At 42.9% G+C, this 20,752-nt stretch overlaps 1 pseudogene; it reads right to left on the minus strand.

Moving 5' to 3' along the window:
• Nucleotides 1-2,930: 2,930 nt before the first annotated feature.
• Nucleotides 2,931-3,843, minus strand: LOC121837004 (annotated as a pseudogene).
• Between the last annotated feature and the right edge of the window lie 16,909 nt (nucleotides 3,844-20,752).

A 20,752-nucleotide genomic window follows, 5' to 3' on the forward strand; every position in this document is an offset into this window, starting at 1 on the left:
GAGACGCGTTCAACCGCTGGTTGAATGCGTCTCTCTTTCCCGTGGGAAACTTAAAACAATTTTTAAGTCCTGATCTTTTGGGGGATAGTACGCTTTGACCGCGGGAGTCGAGAAGTCATTCAAAGCTGGGCCGGCACATCTTATGTTCAGCTGCATCTAAGGAGAAACCCGAGGCTTCCTTTAAGATGATTCGTATTGCACCTAGTTTTTGACAATTTTTTTACTCGCCCGTTTCTTGTGTCCCTTGACGCGTGTACGGCTTTCTTTAAGATGTAGTCGCAAAAAGGCCCCAGAATGTTCATGTTACATCAAACCTTAAGCCTCTGAGCCTCTTTTCGATTCGGTAGTTGCGGCAAATATATTTTTGTGAATATTTTCCAGTGTCTGTCTTGGTCTTCGCGAGGCATCCACGACGAAGTAGACTTTGAAATGTATAAAACATAGGGATCAAACGGAAGTCTTCTTTGTACAGCAAAAATGTGTCCATTCAAAAGATGAAAAGAAAGGATGACAGGATAAAAAAAAAAAAAAAGGTGAAAGAGGCTGGAGCGCAAGGAGAGATTCGGTTTTGAGCCGAACTTGAAGAGTTCCTTTTTCAACACTTTCGTGTTTTCCACTGCTCTAAATGGAGTTCTACGGTGTACTGCGAATGTAATAACCGTGAAAGCTTTTAGATAGGCGTGACGGATCTTCGGTTTGAGGCACACGAGATCTGAACACAGAGACACTGGGATCCTGAAAATTCAAATCCGTAAGGCCTGGATAGTACTTAACAGAGAGCAAAATCGGTTTCCTTTAAACAAAATTGCACCAATAAAACATAATAAGAGAACAATTTGCGTGTTGAGATTTGTTTTAATATAATGATGAACCTGGAAATAAAAAATATATTATAAAAATATCACACACTTGAGCCGGATGTTTTGTTTTGTTTATATGTTAAAGAATTATATTGGGGATGACAAACAACCAGAAGGATTCCAATGAAAACATTTGTATCGCCTGTGCTGAAAAAAGGTTACAGTGTGCTCAATGTCAAACTCATAACGTGAAAAAATAAATACGCTTTAGAGTAAGTGGAGATTAAAAATCTCTCGAGGTGGAACTAAGCACATCTTATGAGTTGTGAATGCAGGCACGTCATTCCTCCGTTCCCCTATTCGTCTGCAACGTATTTGCGTCGATGGCGGAGCGCGCCCTCTTCTCGCCACTCTGACCTTGGACGTTTCGTGTTAGCGGCGCGCTGACAGACGCGCAGCGCCATGGGGTGGCGGTCATTGAAACTAACGCGCAGCGGTCAATGGGAGCCTCGTCGACGCGCGCCAGCCAATGGAGTCGAAGCCGGAATTCATCCGCTCCTTTGGAATCGGGGAAACTAGAGGCCGTTTGGCTAGGCTTTTCGCGTGGTTTCATAGCTAGGAGATGGCTTCACTTGGAGAAAGAATTTAATGTGACATTTGGAGCGGCTTCAAAGCTGATGACATCGGCTCGCACCATGTGACAGTTGATGTTTTCGCATTAAAACAAACAACTGAACAAGTTGCGTAAGAGTGCACAAGATCCTGACGTAATGAATATATACCGTGAATCGAGAAGAACCCGTTGGTGGTAAGGATTGGGCGGTATTTGGTAACGATGTTTGAGCTGAAAGCCGTTTGTGTGAGCATTAAAGGGGTAGGGAAACGAATCTTCAGCGCTCATTTTCTAGCTTTAACGTGTTGCATGTTGCACCCTAACCTCAAAAACACCAGTCTTCCGTTGAAAAGCACAAGAAAACTAATTTTGAAGTAAATAAACGATCTTTCAATGTGCACCTGGTGGATGCATGCGGAGCCTATTTGGGAGGTAGTCTAGCAACGTTGTGTAATCTGCTACGTAGTCGTGACGTAGCAGATTCCTTCGGAGTAGCGCCGCTCTTTGGCATTTCAACGTTTTCCTTCTTAGCTTTCCTCCTGAACTCACAAACGCGCATTGTACCAAACGGTCCAAGAAGACGGAAAGGAAGGACTCCCTTCTTTCTCGGACCCTCATTCGTGCAACCGGAAACAGCCATTCTCCCCCTAGAAGATTAGCCCGTCGCTCAAAACTCGAACAAAAGTTGCTTTCCCCACCCCGTTCAGCCCCAAGCTGACAGTGTTGTGGAAGCTAAGTGCTCCTTGGGCCAGCCACACGCTCGTCACCCCACGGTAAAGTGAACTAGAGGAGGGGTAGTGAGGTCAGAGCGCGCTGACGGCGGCCGCACTTCGTGCCGACGGCACGAGAGGGCGTCGCGAATGCATGGGCTGGATGAAGCGGATGGCCAGGGCGGCTCGCATTGCATTTGATGCGCGACTAAACACTCTTTGTTGGAGCGTTTCGGCTCAAAATGTTTTCCGTTTTAGGTCCGAACCCCATAAAAGAAATACGCGACACAATATTGACGCAATTCGTCTGGCCGTGTTCGCTTTAATGCGCGGGGTACGAAGCAGAAAATCGCGACGTGGAAGGCGAACACCGCCAGTTTAATTTCCCGGGCGGCGTTTCAAAACCAAAATGTTCGTGCAATTTTTTTTTTTTAATGGCGGGTGCGTTTTTACGAGTCTCATTAGAAACAGAGTGAAGCTATTTAATGGTTAAAAAAGTTCTTCACCCGCGCGCATAAATGGCTAGTTGTAATATTGAGACAGTATCATATTGATGTTTCCTAGACATTTAAACAATCACGGCTCAAGCCTCAAAAATGGCATGCAATTGTTAACAGGGTATTCCCTTTATACCTAGTATTGAAATCGTGCATCGCTAGCCCCAAGGTTTAATCTTCTTTATTGATTCACCATCATATGGCTCGTTAAGCCAATTTCAAAGAAACCTGTTGGGTAAATACTACTGGACAAAAGGAACTCGTGTGACAGAAAATCCTGTTATTTATACATGAAGACACTTTTTATTGGTTAAACTAAGCAGAAACACAATGCTGTAAACCACGTATTTTTCGGGGGCTCAATATTTCGCGATTCAGGTCGAAGTTGAAGTTTCGAAATAATTCGCGGGTTCTAATTTTCGCGACGCGGTGGGTTCTTTACCGGAATTCTTCGCGGTACCTATTTTTCGTCGGCACCGCACCTCCACAGAGACGATAGGAGTCGACGTCTCGGAAAAGAACCTCCGCTTCCTCGCAGCTGACGACGAGTCCTCCTTCAGCCATGCGGCCACAAAGATGAACAGTGTATACAACACCAGGCATGCTGTCTCGTGAAAAAAGCACTACTTTCTCGGATAAAACTTTATTGTCAGACATTTTAAGTTTACAATACACGAAACCACTTAGGCTCGGAACTCGGTGACGGCTCCAGTACTCGGAGGGGACACGCAGCGTGGAGTATTCTTCGGGCATACACGCTTCATCAAACGCCCCGGTATCGGCCGCAGCCGGTGTGGTGCTGCCAGCGCTGCTGCAGGCAGTTCGACAGGCAGTGTGTGGCCTTTTTTTACCGTCAACAGAGGAAGCATCGGCGTTTTTTCGCTTTCTCGTGGGCCTTGGCTGCAGCGACGCTTTCTTTGATCGGTAGCTCGGAGCATTCAGAAGCATTGTCGGTACAACGCCCGGAAAGAGCTGCGGCTTTCCACGCGGAATGCGCACCTCTTCATCGTTTATAATGTGAACGAAGTCTCGCGTAATAAACGATCGGTCGAAATGAAGCTCACACACCGAACACGTTTCGTCCAGGAGCTTATCCTGTCGATGCAAGTTCCGTTCCCAAACTTTTCCTTGCTCTTCCTCCTAAGGCACTGAGAACAGCTACGGCTGCTCACCTTTCCGCCAGCATGATAGCCCCTCGGGCACCCCGGAGCGAAGCAGTAACGTTGTCGACGTCGATTCGGCATGGCACTTCAATGACCATAAACGACAGTAGACACGGGATAAAGAGCGGTTCTGAATGGGGGCCACTTCGAGCTGCCAAAAATGAACGCCAACTCTTCTCACCCAGGGCCTTCGGAACGCTCGGAAGCGGTCGGATCCACGCTCCACGCCGCCCACGTCCCTAACGCCGGATCTTACAGCCACTACGTCCGCAGCGCCACCGCGTACATCTGGGACCTTTCCACACGCGCCGTTTCACAGCAATGCATGGCGCGGCTCGGCGCCTGATCTCACTACCCCTCCTCTAGTTCACTTTACCCACGGGTACTCCGAACGGCTCGGTTGTAACGCGCTGACGCTACTGACAGCACCACAACGCTGACAACGCCACCAAGGGCAAAGCTGATAACCACACCAGCCTTGCTACGTCACGAATGCGGGGAATCTTTTCTTTCTGTTTTTGTTTGCGCCGGATATCCCATGACGCATCGCGCTCTCCGTCCGCTTCTCTTCGAGCGCTTGCTCGAGTGCACCGTTTGGAACGAAAAATATAGCTAATCGTTCAAAATACAAACGCGCGATTATCATTTACGGTTATTATCCGTCATGCTTGACTTATTTCCGAACAAAATCGGAATATTTCAATTTTTGTTTCCGTACCCCTTTAAGGACTCGCATGTTTTGGTAGAAACCAAAAAGGTGGTTTTCCAGACGTTTTATCGGCTACATCGCGATTATTTTAACCGCAACGCTTAACACACATCTTGAAAACAGCCAAGCAGAATTGGTGCCTCTCATTTCGGCAATATACACTACCTAATGTTTGGGTGACTATTGTGCAAAACAATGGCGTCGTGCTCGTGAAACTTTAAATGAATTTCATCAATAGGGCCTGCCTTCAGCGCCTAAATGGCGGCGGCATGTAGCTTCGATGGTGAAGTCATCCAGGGAAGATCACGGTGCTCGCGTTACGTCATCCGGATTTTTAAAATTTCACTCTAAGTTCATTCGTTGAAAACCGTGATGACATCACTGTGTTCACGGACGTCATCAGGGTGGTGGTTGTATCGGTACACTGTAACGTCAAGTGGCACTATCACCTGACCTGGCAATGTGACATTATGGTGTTGTGACGTCAGGTGATACCATGATGTTCCATGTGATATATAAATGCTGCTCATTTCAAGTGGTTTTAAAATAATTACAAAAAACTCGCCGCGTCTTTATTTTTTGATCCAGCTTGCTTTTTATGAATTTTATATCGAAAACAACAGCAGCATCAGAAGGACAAACAGTCTGTCCAAGGTTTTAAGAACATACAAAATCCTGATAATTTATCAAATTACTACAAAACCACGCTCACTTACCCACGATGCTATATGTATTCTATGATTTTAACGCGAAAGGTCCGAGGAAACAGATAATTAAAGAGACTCAAATGTCTCTGAAAGGTGGTGCTCTCAAAATGCCAGATTTCTCCCTGTTGTTGACCGCTGTAGCATTGGTATATGGATGCAATTGCCTAAAAGTGGACGAAGGAGATTTTTAAAGTATTGCTTTGTAATTGCAACACCTATAAGAGGTACCCAGGGAATAGCTGATGAAGCTAACTTGCAATAAGAATATTTACTGCTGTGATCAGGATGGCGCCGAAGATGGTTGAGGGCGGAACGTGCTCCACCCACTTAGTTGTCAAGCAACAATTTTTGACTTGTGCTGGCGGCAGGAAGCGCGAATTCCATTCCAGCTGCCTAAACGAGGGACTTGAAGAATTCGGGATACGGTACATTCGTCACATGCGCACTCGTCACAGGACGATTGGTCACAGGACGATTCGTCGCACAGGAACATTCGTCACAGGATGACTCGTCACGCGGGCAACCGGTCTCACAAGAGTTTTTTCGTTCACAAACAATGTAATGTTCTATTTGTTTTGGGTGGATAAAGTGGGTCACCTCTCACCTCTTATCTTAGCATGACTTTTGCTTCTCAAGGGTGAAGAATTTGCAACAAACGTTTTCGATTGTGGTTCCGTTCCGAACGGTGAATGTGGAGGCTATATAAGAACGACTATTTTTTAACTCATACTTCATTCGAAAAGTGAGAGGTGATCGCCGTAGAGAGGTGGAGCTCTGCTGCTTCACGAGGGGTTCTCGTACACATGCAGCAGAAGGAATGATGAGACTTCTTATTGGATTTGTCGTAAAAGAGGAGGATGCAAGGCAAAATAACAGCTGATTTGGCTGCCAGTCGTATTATTTCCCGTTCAAGCGGGCATACGCACGCAGGGGAGCCAACTGAGATAAACCTGCTGAAGACTTGTGATATGATGAAAGGGAAAGCGGGTGAGTGCCTGAAACTTTTCTGCGTTGAATAATGTAAGATTTGTTTTTCTAACCATTGGTTTATTTCACAGCGGGAAGTCGTGAAACTCCTCATCAGATTCTTTTGCACGCTGCTTCCACCGTGAGCGAGGAAACCGGTCTGCAAAGTAGATCCAACATGGAGGAGGACTTCGCGGTGCAGGAGTTTCACTATAAATACATAGAATACATAGTATTCTATGTATTTATGGGGGAATAATGAATCATTCACTGTTGTCTAATTTATACCGCATTGCACTTCCACCACTTCAATGTTTTACAGATGAGAATGTTCCCAGCACTTGCCTTTCTTCTGGTTGGCGAGATACCTGAAGCCTTCCAGGATCCACTGGAGGTCATCGCCGCGTAGGCTATCCGTGCGGCTAACTATTCTGAGGACATGTATGTAGGCAGGCCCCGTCGAAATGGCCTGTGTTCCTCGCTCTTTTCACCGGAAGTGTGGTCTGTGAGCGCGTCTACAATGGCCGAGAAGTCTCGAACCAACAACAGCGTCGAGGCGTGGCACAGGGATCTGCTGGTAAGCTTTTCTTTTTAAATCTAGAGCGAGGCTGTGTTTAGAAGGTTATTGAGTTATAACGTATATTATCTATCACGTTCGACTGGGCTTTCTTTTTCAGAGGAACGTGGGGTGCACAACATCAAACTTGTGGGTTTTTTCTGGACTGCATCAAGAAAGAGCAGTCTTTCAGTAAGAGGGAGATCGCACAGTCTGAAGGCGGCACGACGTTAACAAGGACACCCAAAGAGCACGCCGATTACAACAGGCGGATCCAGTTCATCGTTGGACAGTACGACAGCACCCGACGCCTCAACACTCTCACGGCATTGGCCAGGAGCATTACTTTCTAAAATCTTGTGATGATCAGAGCAATAAATTAGCAATCTAAAGTTTAACTTCTTTTTCACGTTCTTCTATATTTTAGCAAAGTGGTGCGAATATTTCATGGTATTTATGCGTATACCGTATCATGATTGAGTTATGCAAATTGGCCCAACCTTATGCATAACGTACATTTACATACAAATTCATTTTATAAAGGACCACGCGTATTGTTTGAGCTGCACGATCAACAGGAAATTCGGGCAGTTCCTGAAATTTATATTTCACTATCGTCCCCTGCCCTCTCGATGTGACCAGTGGCCTGCGTGACAAGTCATCCTGTGACGAATGTTCTTATGTGACGAATCGTCCTGTGACCAATTTTCCTGTGACGAGTGTGCATGTGACGAATCGTCCTCGTCCCGAAGAATTCAACGTCTTTATGGCCATCCGGTTCCAGCACGTTCAAATGCAACTACTGCACCCGGCGAAACCGCGTCGGCCCGGCAAGTTGAGATTTATAAATGCACATATAAAGAGTTAGCCTTAAATTGAGCTTTGTGCATCACTAATCATTAAAAAAGATTGATAGTGAAAGTGACAAAAAAGTATACCGGAGTCTAAACCCTCATCATCATTATGAACTTACACCAGCTGGCCTGCGTATTGAATATCTTTCTGCAAGGTTTCTTTTCGCACATTATTTTCTGCGACCATGAATAATTTAACCTTAACCCTAGGCGCTCTGTGCATCTTGTCAGGAAGAGAAATTTTCCTACAGGAAACGGAATATCGGGTTGATTTCAGTCGTACTTGCCTCAAAACCTTAAAACTACTTTCTACCGGTTCCTTTCGAGTTGGATCAACACAGCTAGCGTGCGGTATTGGCGGTATTTTTAATTGATTCGCTCAATATGTAGACTGTGTAGGCGATACAGCACCCAATAGGAAGTTCAAAATGGGCTGTGCCAGTCAGTAGGTTGTGAATATATCTTATTTTAAATTATATGACGTTTACCATTTGGCACTGATACGGAAGCGCAATGACCTTCGCACCGCAGGGCTTACTAACGGAGGAGGGTTTCAGAGTTTCAGTTCAGGAAACAATCAGAAACAAGCTTCCGAATAAACATACGTTTGTATATAATAGTCATTTCTTTTTTCAGATGAATCTTTTATAAATATGCTTGTCCCTTATAAATTCTGACACCATTTAATGAAAGGAAACAACATTCGCTCATGCAAGGCTGAGCGCATGCCCCAAATTTTAACATTCGAATCGATTGCGCCAATAATTAAAAAAAACTATGCTTAAAAAATATCGGGCAGTTAGGCAGTAGAGAGTCAATTCTCAAATATGCGCACCCACAACATGGGTTGCAAGTGATTCTCAAGTAGTGAAGCAGTGACTTCTCAGTAGGCCGTGCCGCACACCGATGGCGGAATTAGTAAGGAAAGCGCGCTGGGGATGTTAGTGGATGAAGAAATAGACAAAGGGAACGGAAGAAAACAATATCTCAAACAAAGCTGTGATTGTGACTTGCACATTAACGGGAACTAATGCCCGCATCGCCTGGAAAGGGGTCTCCCATTAGTGCCGAACTGCATCAGCATTACTGACTGCAACTGAACGGCACTCGTTCTTGCGAGGGTTATAACTGAGCCCACGCACATCGCCAGAGAAAGCATCCAAGAAAGTGGTTCCGACCTGTGTTGTACACGTTCCTCAAAAAAAGGAACGAAAGCGCGTTCCTCGTTCCTTCTGATTTTTGGAACGCGTTCCCGTTACAAGTTTCATATGTCAAAAAGGAACTCGTTCCCGTTACAGTTAAAGAAATGGAACGTATCGTTACATAGACGTTACATTTGTATTTTATCGATTACCATATAAAATTAGATCAAACAAAGTGTTTTTTTATCAATCTCATCAAATGGGAACATACAAAATTTATGTGTCGTGATGGAACGGCACCAAGAGAAGAAAACAAGCGGAATCAATGTTTGATTTGTTGATATATTTAAAGGGACAATGAAGGCAATTTCGGACATCTTTTTGGCGATTGAACTGGGTTCCAGGCACGTCTCGGGACACGTTGTCCAAATTTCAGCCGAAACCGGCGCTTGTGTGCCGCGCAAATCAATTAAACAGTCGCGGTAATAATCGTACCGGGATCGACTGAGGCGACGCCCCGAGAGTTGCGGGAGAAACCGGGAGAAGCGGAGCTCACGTGACCGATGCGGGGCCAAGATGCGCGACGTCACAAGAGACGCGTCAGCGATTGGTCGAAACAAGAGACGTGCCCTCGGTCACGTTTTGGTTCGCGATTTTTAGATATACTGTTCTAATTTCCGCTTCAATAACCATGAAAAGTATAAATCGGGCCGGAAATGATTACTGAACCGTAAATAAAGCAGCATAATCGTTTTTTTTTTCTTTGCTACGCGGGACACGAAACGGCCAACGAGCAACGCAGCAACTATGGGCACTTCGGCATGCGGGCCGCTCGTTACCGGCTGGGCGGTCTCCCTCGGGCACGGTGTAGGAGGTGATGGCGGAGGCCGCCGCACACGTACTTCCGTTCCGTTCTGAATGGACGCTTGAACTCGCTCCCGAGAGCGGCATTGCCATCCATGTTGACCGATTCGACGAAACGACTGCGCCACCGCGCTGCTATAACCCACCGCGGTAACCAGAGTCTCGATCTCCTAACTACTACCGATACCGACTATTCACACTTGACGTCACTCCCTACGTCACCTCCGTTTTCGGAGGCCCATAAACGAAAATGGAGATTGTTCAGTTTCGGGTTCTTTATTTCTTTCGTAGGCACAAAAATACGCGTCACAAATGTCTACAAAAAATTGGGCGGCATGCTATGTTCCCAAGAAGCATAAAAACACCATTTAAAAAAATTAAATAAAATCGTCTTCATTGTCTTTTTAAGTTTAAAAATCTCAGCTTTTAACCATATCTATGTCTGTGGTGAGCAATTCAGACGAGCCAAATGTACTGTTACTCCACATTGCACGAGTGTTTTACAACCTCACACGTTTCAATCTAACAAAGTCCCTTCTTCGAACTTCACAACAGTTTAAGAGCAGTTGCTCCTCGATGTTGCTGTCTGCAAGACTAACAAGTGAAGGAGAGGATAGGGCTTTCGGAAGGTTAGTGTTGAAAACTACAGGTACGGCTTCGTGAACGTTGGTTTCGTTGTTCAGTTTGAAGGTGGGGGACAAGGGGAGAAGGAATAAAAGTTAATTTTTATTTATCTTTTAAGTGACCAATGTTCGCGATACAAGGGCGCGTTCGATGTTTGGCAGTCTGTGATTTTGTTATAACTGTAGGTCTCTTTATGGAAGTTCAGAAATGACTTTAGTCGGCCTTAGATTTCTGGGAGTATGAGGATTAGTGTAAGGGGGGGGGGGGGGGGGGGCATAGAAAGGAGCAGAGTTTAAACGTCCCTCTTTCAGTCTCTTTCCCTGCGACTATGAGTTTTGCTTTTGTACTTATAATCTCGGGCACTCAAAAAAAAAAAAAAAATCACTGTCCACCAGCTCTCCTGCACCCGAGTGTTACCAGGCGAGGACCACACAAAATAAACCCTAAGATAAGTAGCCAAAAAGTTAACAAGTTAAAAACAATATGTCCGTAAAGATATAGTTCTTATACTTTTAAAATTTCCCTCTTAGAAATGAAATAAAAAATTACCCCACTGAACGAAAGAAAGGAACGCCGTTCTTTTTTCCGTTCCAGTAAAAATGTAACGCGTTCCCGTTCCAGTTCCAGCGATGCAAAATGGAACGGCGGCGTTCCTTCGTTCCTCCTAAAAAGAACGCCTTCCAGGAACGCCGTTTCTTGGAACGCCGTTCCGTACAACACTGGTTCCGACATTGCCCCTTCCCCCCACTTCACCACCACCCCCCCCTCCGCCCCCCCCCCCCCCCCTCTTTTTCACAAGCGTGTCGTCACGCGGCCGCCATAACCGTAACCGACTCGTCCATATCGCAGGATTGTTGTCGCTTCTCTCTTTTCTACCGTCGAGCGGCGATAAAGAGAGAAAGAAGGAAGGGTTGCTGGGGAGCCACCCCTCAAACACAGTGACGAAAGCGACATTTTTTTATCTGGCTCATCACGTTCGTCGCGACCAACCGTCCGGCGCCGGTTTAGGCCATGCCGTTCCTCACGTTGCAGCGACCGGTAATCCGGTGGAATGGGCGAACACAATTTTGCGGGTGCGCAATAAAACCCCATTACGACGTGGCAACTCTGCGAACATGGCCTCGTCTTGAAACGGGAGCGGTTGTTCTAAAAATAGGGTCCATTGTCCGGCATTTTAAATTACCTCTGAAGACATGCTCTTTTTTCTTTGAGAGTTCGTGGTAAGAACAGCACAATTCCGCGCTCTGTGAGAGAAAAAAAAAATAGGGGTCCCGCTGGAGAAGCTTCTGACTTTCCATGTGTTGTTGACCCAGCGGAGCACAAAATAATGTTTTAAATGTCTTTGCAGTCGCCATCGTGGGTGCGGTGTTTAGTCACATTCGATCAATTCATCTTTACTTTTCTTAGTCTTACATTTTAAGTGTGTTTTTGTTGACGAGTATGTAACGCTTAAGGAAATGCTTCAAAATCTACTTCCCCACAGACTAGGTTGAAAACCTCTGCTTGGTGCATATCAATGGTTGAAGTCAAAATGAACGAATAACCAACGTACATTGATTTCCGAGATGGCAATATGTGCTGATGCACTGATAATTCTGGTAAACCCAAAGAAAATGCAATTTCAGTAAATCTGATTTTTGAGCTCATTATAGTAACGGCTGAAGAGCGTAGGCCATTAGAGAATATCGAGGATGGTAATAACAATGCTTCGACTCTTTACCTCCCTACAGTCGCCGGCGCCTCTTTATTATCACATTTATTGGCGCGTCTAGGCACACTGTTGCCAGATGCATCAATTGTACTAATGCAATTATGTTTTTGACACCAACTACGCTGGCCTTTCGTAGAATTCCTCACGTTATCTGTGGAGAAGTAGGCACTAAATATTAAGGTGCTTCTGTTTCTTACTTGTAAGAATCATTATTCGTATTTTTGGGAAATATTGAATTATGAAAAAAGAAAGGGCACAAAAGCAGTGTAGCTTGCATAAATTGAGTTTCTCAGTTTCAACCAAAATGAACTGGTACGTTGGAATATGGACAAGCGCTGCATACAGTTGCAAATTGTATATAGGAATTGGGGAACCATTTTTTTGTTTACTTTTGCGTTTGCTTTTTTATGGCGTTATTAGCTTACTTTATCTAAATTTTAAGTTATAATGTTTCAATGTGTTCTTGGATACTAAAAAAATCGTGTATTTTCTATGATCATGCGTTTTAAAGTAAGAAGACGAAAAAAAAATATTTCTCACTAGAGGTTTGCTTTAGAAAAGGTTTTTTTCTTGTTTTTGTTTCTTTGTTGTAACACCGCTCAATTGATTTTTGACAGGTTTACGCTTTGCCTTTTCCAGTTTTGTCTCGCATGGCCGAAATATAAACTTTGTAACATAATACCAGTTGGCCGGCCGCCCTTGCTGCGTTATCAATAAGAATAAAACATATATAAATATATATTTTATTCCCGCTTTTCACGACTGATATCTGAAGCGTAATATCACAGTCAAGACCCCTACACCAGAAGGTAAGGTAAGCCAAATATGTTGACGCGAAGAGTCTCACGATACTTTAGCCCCCTCGAAGTACTAATCAATTAATTTTTATTCCCGCTTTTCACGACTGATATCTGAAGCGTAATATCACAGTCAAGACCCCTACACCAGAAGGTAAGGTAAGCCAAATATATTGACGCGAAGAGTCTCACGATACTTTAGCCCCCTCGAAGTACTAATCAATTCATTTATTTTATAAACAAACGCCATTCATATTTGGCCACCTCTCTCACCCACGGGAATTTGACTCAGTTACCGAACCGAATAACATGACGGCCAACTAGTGTACACAGGTGTTGTGCTGATCTCCGCTCCGTCGAAACCTTATAAAAACGCGCGAACCCAAATGACAGGCAATCTATGTTCAGCCCAGACCTCCACACACGGCCGTTCACGCAGCTCTTCCTCGCGCCAGTGAAATCCCTTGGCGTGCGAAAGAGGGGTCATCTTTTCAGCTAATGGCATCATGTCGGCTTTGCATGTCAGAATACTGGAATGTAGACATTTAAAATTGGAACCGATAGACTTACCAAGAATGTAGTTGGGGCCGTTGCCTGCGAACTGCGCCGAATAGAATGTTTCAGCGGCGACGCCGTAGTTTTGTCGCAAGAGATTTTTGGCACGCTCCACAAACTTCAACTTCAAAAGTTCTTTTCTTACCATTTTTTTTTTTTTTGGGGGGGGGGGGGGGGAAGGGGGGGCTGGGCTAGCACTTCTGAACGTTAAAGGAATGACGATGTTGTACGGGGCAGATTTGGTTTCAATCCTCTCTCTCCGTTCTCTGAATTTCGAAGCTAGCACAATTGATCTTTTTTCTTGCAGTCTTGTTCATTTACGTCATCTCGTCGATTAAAACGTTAACACTGTAGCTTCGATTGAACTGGACGTTTCATGACTGCGTCTCCGGAAGAAGGAACTTCACATCCTGCACGTTCCCTTTTCCGCAGAGGAGTGTGGCTCGCCAATCACTGCCATCAGCGGACCGAACGATAAACGAGGGTCAAATGACGTCTACCCTAGAAATGCTCTTTGCTGAGAGGCTTGGCTGGAACAGCGCAGATGAACAGTCACACTCACATGCACACAAGGAGACAGACTCGCAGCGCTGTCTCCTTCTTGTGTGCATGTGAGTGTGCGTGTTCATCTGCGCTGTTCCATCCAAGCACGAATTACCAACTTGCCCAAGCATCCACATTATCATGCTGAGAGGCAACAAGTGAGTGAGCTTCGGTTGACCACTAACCCGGCGGGAACCTCGTTTGCGAGTTCAACCCGGCACATCGCCGGAAAATTGGCTTCCTTAAAGGATAGAGGAGGAGCGGAGAGCCCACAAATGCCTTTGATATTAACACCGTAAGGTGCCATTCTCCGGTACATATCTCGCGGTCAACTACTGTTTTCATAAACCTAATTGGGAGGCTGGACGCAGTATGGCGCTAGTATCATGGGTGTTCATCTTTATTTATTTATTTATTTTTGTATTAATTTAAGTACATATAGAGAACCCGGCCCGACATTCCATAGAAAGGGGCACCGTAGGAATCTTTTGAATAATTATAAAAAAATCTCTCAATAAATTGCAGAAAAAAATCCCCTAAAAATGATTATAAAAACTACAAATTCGCGATATACACTTACAGGCACCAAAGCGTATACAAACACACCAACACACACGAAAAAAGATAAATTCAAGTCAATAATTACGAGACAACTTCATAATAGATAGTCACGGTCACCAACGCGCCCATTGGAAAGACGCAGAAAATATTCACGAGTGCTGCCGTTATGTCAGCCAAAAACCGGCTTACAAGAGGTGGATCATCTTGTTAAGTGGCAGCAACATGAAGTTATCGTGATTTCTGGTCAGAGCTATTTCACTTGCCAACTCATTCCATTCAGTCAGCGCCAGAACAAAGTGGAGAAATTCGGACAAGTTAGTCTTCGCGAAAGGAAGAGAAAGATTGTTAGGGTGAACATGACGGGGTGAAATACTTACAGGTGTAAGGATGTGATCTTGACGAAATCCAATTGAGCTTTGAAAACTCGTTTGGAAAGGGGACAACCTCGCGGGATACCTCTTCTGATTCAGCGCCAATAAACCGATTGAATGTTTAAGCTGTGTAAAATTTACAGTGGAATATATTTTTAAATTAACCTAGTTGCGCTCAAGACTGCTAATTATATAATTTTTTATGTGGGTTTCAGATAGCAGACGTATATTCTAAACTACGCCTAATGCGATTAGTGCACGCAAGAAGTTTAGTTTCCAGCGTTGTCGTAAACAAATGCCTTCTTAAGAAACAGATTGTTCGATTAGCACTCTTATTGAAGTATTTCTTATGGGCGTTCCGAAATATGTTTAGAGTTACGTAAACTCAAAAATATTTATATGATCTTAGTTTTATAGGTCTGAATCTATAATTTTGTAGTCCTAATGAAAGGTCGAAAGACGGCTAGTAAATTCATTGTTTTTGTGTTTTTTTTTGTACATTTATTTGCATCCGCCATGTATTACACCATGAAAGTATGTTGTACAAGTGTTTTCGAAGAGATATACTGTAATGTTGATCAAATATAAAAAAAAAGTTCGCTCCTCTTTTCTTTATTTATATCTTATATTAATTTGTATATTTATTCACTCATTTATTCACCATTAAGTCAAAACGCATTGTGGAGAATAATGAATTAATGAAACTTGACATGTAAATGATACAGTTAAAAGCAAAATATAAAGTTATAAGCACCAAATAATCAGTATATAAGCTGTTATTGGAGTCAATATATTAAATTAGACGCAAAGGAAAACTTTAAAAAAAAAGTTCGAGATCAATATTCTCACGAATGAACACGCGAGGAAACAAATGATAATCGGGGAAACTGAAATGTTTAATGGAACAAACTTGGGCCCAAAAATAAAAGGAAACAAAAGATAACACCAGAGCGTCGCGGGCGTCGAAGTCGGCGTAACCGCGGAGTCGAACCCTTGGGCGAGACTGCCCACAGATCGTCACGCAGAGCCCCTTATGTACGGGCGTTGGCTTCTGGAACAGTCGGCCTACAACGTTCGACGACTAGAACATTTGGAACTCGATCAGACGAGAATTTCAAACTCATGGGAACGCATGAAAGAGCAAATGAAAGAACATTTTACCGACTGAAAACGAACCTAGACTTTCCGCGCGACAGTCAAGCGCGGTAACCACTTGTCCACGCGCGCGGTTGCTCGCCGACGCTCGTGGCAATAAAGGCTATAACGGAAACAAGCCAGCTCAGTTTCAGTGAAGGTTTCTTGTCGTTAACCTCTTCTAGAGTGTGTATGTTACTGAATGCTTTGCCATCACAAGTTTGCTCAAGAGACTGCAAAAGATTAAGAAGAGCTAAAAAAAATATAGTTATTTTTACTATGCAGACGTAATGTTGCCGTATTTAGAGTAATCAGCTGTGTTTCTGCATTAGTAACACAACTACAATAATAGATAAAGATACTTTTTATATATTCATAAAATGCATCCAGATACTATTTTTTTTTACATTTTCTGCAACTTTACATAAATCTGTTTGCTGGTAAAAAATTGAATAATTTAATTTCTGGTTTAAGATCAGAAACGTTTCCTCTTTTATATTTGCTTAAACAGATCCTACCATAACTATGTGATGCTATTGGTGGGGGCATCAAGCAAACCAAAAAAAATAAATTTTGGATGGTTAGGGAAGCTCCTAAGATGTATAGTCAGTGTTTCGGTTGCTTAGTTTGTTTAGTAAGAGTAATAAATCTTCATTTCTGGAAAATAACAAAAAAACTTTAAAGGGTTAAACAATGACGGCTGATCATTTTATTTAGTACACTTAAAAGTAAAAGTTTCATTTGAAATGTGATGAAAACGAAATTTAATGTATGCAGTTGATGGCGGAGCCGCAAACGAAAGTGAATGCGGAATTTGGCCCACCCGAAATCTTTGATTGTCCCTAATACTTAGTTAAGAATTTCAATGCATCTCAAAAGTACCTCTCTAGTTTATCTTCTCTTTTATTTTATGCCTGGAAAATGTACACGGAAAAGTATCTCAGTGATACGAGCAGATGAACAAACCACCTCAAAACTAAAACATCAAATATTCGGCCTTGTAAGACCTCTGCAATTGCATTCCGTCAAACTCATACAAAAACAAGAAAAGGGTTCCTCGTTGTTCATGAACTGAGTTGTACGTTCATTTCTATGCCCTGTTGTCTTCCCAATCTTGCCAGCTGCAGACCCGTAGTACAAAATATAAAAAAAGAATAGCTGATATTACAGGTGAAATATATGCTGGTGAAAGCGGCACGCAAAATCACATCCTTATGGAAATTTTAAAACCTACGAGGAATGAGGTGCTGGGCAAGCACGGGCGAAGATCACCAAGTCTGTGTCTTGTAGTCCTCTCCATCTTTCCTCAAAGACCTGGATTCCAACTTTCTAAAGAGCGCACTTCCTGACTTATTTGTGTTTCTACTTTTGAAAGGGTCGGCGCCCCAGTGTTTTGATGAATGTGCTTCCCGTCCGGCGACGCATTGCCTCTTCTAAGCTCCCTACCCCTGTTTAGTGTTCTGTTCTTTACTCGGCAGGAGATTTAATGCGAGCAGTCGCAAGGCAGGTGTTATTTATGTTAGCGAATGAGGTTACGTCGGATGATGCTAACCGAAACTTTCGTTGAAGGATGACTAGAATTGCAGTGCTGATATCAGAGAACACTTCCGATATAAGTTCTGATAATAAAGACTGCAAAAAGATTTAAACTTTCCATTTGAGAAAGTCAGCATTTTTTAGCGAAATAACAATGACATTGCCTTGGAGTGTTCTTGATTGCACTTGTCAACACTGTCTAATTTTATGAGAGAATAGCTTGTGACACACTTAAAACGGTTAGATGTTTACCTTTGTGGCGAGAACATAGATAATTATATTATATGAGAGAAAAGAGATTATTCTCTTAGACAAATCAAACCAGTAGTAGCAGGCGTCGTTAAAAACAATAATGTCAAGTTGTGTTTTACATTTTGATCCTACGGTTTGTATAAAATAACAATTATTTTATGCTAGTCGTATGTTCATATTTAATTCGTACCCTTCTTTTGTATTCTGAGCAATTTTTTTTTGTAGTGTCTACCCAACTAGCCTACCAGAGATGGTTGGTGCAATTAAACTACGGAGACTTGCCGACACCTACGAAATTTGTAATACATATGTCTACATGCCTTGTCGCAGTGATCTTCTGTACCTCAGGGAGTTCGGGTGAAGCAATAGTTCATCTTACACGCTAAAAAATTGGGCCAAAGCGTAGGAGGCTGCACTGTACTGATGTAACTGTTTTCGCTTTTCTTTAGAGTTCGCAATCACCCCATCAATGTGAACAACTGCCGGATCTTAGAAAATTAAAAAACAGAAAGCAGGAATAGATTTAGAAAATTCGATGCGTTCTAGGACAATAAGCATGCCGCTTCATTGGGTTGTTTTCCTGCGGACACCGTATTTTGAGGTTTAATAGTCCTCAAAGCGGTAATACAATGGGGTTCTTTCCAGCTCTCAAAGTAATTTGATAAATATAAGATTTAGTTGATTCAACGCCACGGTGTTTTCCTTTTCTATTTTAAGTCTGCTCGAGAGAAGAAATATCAGTCTATTAAAATATATGTTTCTACAGCAACTTCATGAACACCAGATATAGCATTCCCTTCCGAATGTTTAGAACTTGCATATCACATCAGAGATATTCAGATCCTGAAGTAAAGCAATGGATCGTTGCTTGGTTGTCTGAGTAATACATTTTTTGCGCAGGAATATCATACATGTGATATATATAACCACTTTGAAAAAAGTCATAATTCACAAAGGTACATCATTACTAGAAAACTACCTTTAGAACTGCAACAAAACTGCAGCAGAAATCCAATATAAACTTCTGCAAAAATGGGATTCAGGGCCTTATCTAACTTACAATTTAAAGAAACGTTATGTCACCCCCATGTGTGACGCCACTTCTGCGCAACGTGCACGTCAAGCTACACGTCAGAATACTTGTTTATTTTGCAGTGGTTACTTTCAACTCCGCACCCAAAACAAATGCCCTTGTATTTCGGGCTGCACCGACTTCCCTTTGAATATAGATGGCGCAAAGATGGTGTGTATTGCTCTATCTCTCAACTATAATACATTTCGGCTAACGTTGTGTGCCATCATTCGGAATCGAGTGAATGATTTACAAAAGTTGTGGTTAATTGTATCTGAACATAAAATTAAGTTTGGAATAATTAGTTACGGTGGAAATGTAAACATCTGAAAGACACTTCGTATTTCTCTAGAAAGAAGTATATTCTTTTGGGGACTTCCTCGTGGGAACAATATATTTCATAATAGACGCAAATAAGAAAATCTGGTGAGAAACTAAATGTCCTTGGGGGTGGACTTCACTTTGCGACGACTTTGGGGAAAGCGGGTAAGTCCCACGCTCAAACTGCATGCCAAAAGTATATACAGGATATCAGACTGCCATAAAGGGATATTTTCAATAACATAAAACTGTAAAAAAACACCCGAGCTTTTATTCTTTAGCCTTTAAAAACAAGGGCCTAACACTGTCATCTCCGTAAACAATGGCGTCGGCACTACATGCAACCAAATCTTATAAAGCTCTATAAATAAGAGTTAACGCTCTGGCGAGCTGGTGATGGATAATTACAAAAGAAATTCGTGAAACACAGCTAGAGATAAAGAAAAGAGGGGAATTAATTTGTCGCTGCAGCGAGCACAGTCGTTCAAAACAATAGGACAGGGATCGGCATGCCTTTTGTGGCAACGGGAGATATTGCCTCAAAACGGAGACGGATCGGGCCGGACGCAGAAACGGAGATGGTGGGGAGGGGTGGAGAGGAAATCTCGCATAGTCAAGATGTTCTCTTCAAACAGTCACGCGTAACGAAAGATTGCTCGAGATTTTTGGGTGTTCCATATTTATGGCCAAGCTTCAAAAATTAGCAATAAAATTTGTAACTGATAATTAGAAAAACATTTCTTTCTTTTCGTTTGTTATTTGTTTTCCTTCGGGCAGAGGCCGAAAGAAGGGCCAGTGAAGAAGGCTAAAAAAGCCTGACGTGGCAGCGGTCCGTTACAGTCCACACATAAAAAATCACATGGAAATGAATTCCATCTAACAAAATATTACAACATGATGAAAACTTTTGCAGAACTGAGACACACACACATAACACAAATACGACAATAAAAGCCATGTAGTTAAGGAAAAAATGCGTACTGAATGCAAAAAGCGAGAATACAGATTATAATCAAATGAAGGAACTCATCTCTCATTTGCAAGACCGAAGTTTGATTCCATGGTCTTCTTCTTGAAAAGTATGTTCATAAATATTTACGCTATACAAAGAACATCTAAATAAGGGCTGCTGCAAATTATTCAAAATTAAAAAAAAACTAAGTCAGGGAAATTTTAATAAACATAGTAAAGCCGTTCACTCAAAGAAAAAGTACTAGTCAGGTTACTGTTTGCATCGGAACCGGCTGATCAGCGAATTCAACCTGTTAAATCTCTTAAAGGGACACTCAAGCGGTTTTTGGAGAAGCTACTTTTTGGTGCGATGGTATCAAGGAAGTGTCAGTGAATGAGTATCTTCAGTTTTAGAAGGCAGAAACGCCTATTAATCACGCAGGAATAAAATACGTGCGGACTCTTTTCTGTACTTGCGAGGACCAATGAAATTATCGTATGTTTGAAAATTTTGGCGGTCTTTTTAAAGTTTCGCTAAAAAAACAATTTTCAGTTCATTTAAATATGTTGTGCATGATAATTTCACAAGACGTAAAATATTTCTAGTTTAGAATACGCGATAGCGCAATTATCGTTTCACAAACAAGGGACTACGTTTTCTATTTGCCTTCCTCCGCGGGGGGTGAATTTCCCGTTCCCCAGGGCAGCGCCAGGGACGCGCGGAAGCGCACGTATCTCCGCGC

This window comes from Ixodes scapularis, unplaced genomic scaffold (genome assembly GCF_016920785.2).
Source record: "Ixodes scapularis isolate PalLabHiFi unplaced genomic scaffold, ASM1692078v2 PGA_scaffold39__5_contigs__length_11793443, whole genome shotgun sequence".
NCBI lineage: Eukaryota > Metazoa > Arthropoda > Arachnida > Ixodida > Ixodidae > Ixodes > Ixodes scapularis.